The sequence below is a fragment of the Habropoda laboriosa genome, unplaced genomic scaffold (genome assembly GCF_001263275.1).
Source record: "Habropoda laboriosa isolate 0110345459 unplaced genomic scaffold, ASM126327v1 scaffold22, whole genome shotgun sequence".
NCBI lineage: Eukaryota > Metazoa > Arthropoda > Insecta > Hymenoptera > Apidae > Habropoda > Habropoda laboriosa.
The window spans coordinates 3370667-3371218 of NW_017100261.1; positions in this window are offsets into that span (position 1 = coordinate 3370667).

Genomic DNA, 552 nt, shown 5'->3' on the forward strand with positions numbered 1-552 from the left:
CTTAAGTTCATTACCTAACCATTGTCCCTGCAATTCTTCTCCCGTACCATCGAACCCTCAGTCCTAACGAGTCCTGACCATTATCCTTACACATTTCTGGTCCTTACCTAACGGACGCGTTCCTAAATTCCCCCACCCGCAACTCCCAAAAACCCTAATATAAAGGCAGCCTCGAAAAAGAACGAAAGGTAGTCAGCATTGAATAACAAGGCAGTTTAGACCGTACACTTTATATTCGCAAAACCACAGCGTAAAGAAAACTATCAAGAAATAAAGATAATTCGTAAAATCCACCGTCTAAAGTGATTCGACGACATTCTCAAGTGGACAACAGACTTTCTGTCATGCCCTTACGAGTTTTTTCAATTTCACTTCGACTGCGACTTCTTGACACTTGTGGAATCGTCCCTATATTTTTTTTTTTTTTTTTACGTGGAGGTAGGCCGACCCTACATTTTACTGACACTTGTGGAATCGACCCTTCATTGTTTTTTTTTTTTTTACGTGGATGTAGGCCGACTCTATGTGATAAACAATTGGCAACCAAAATCT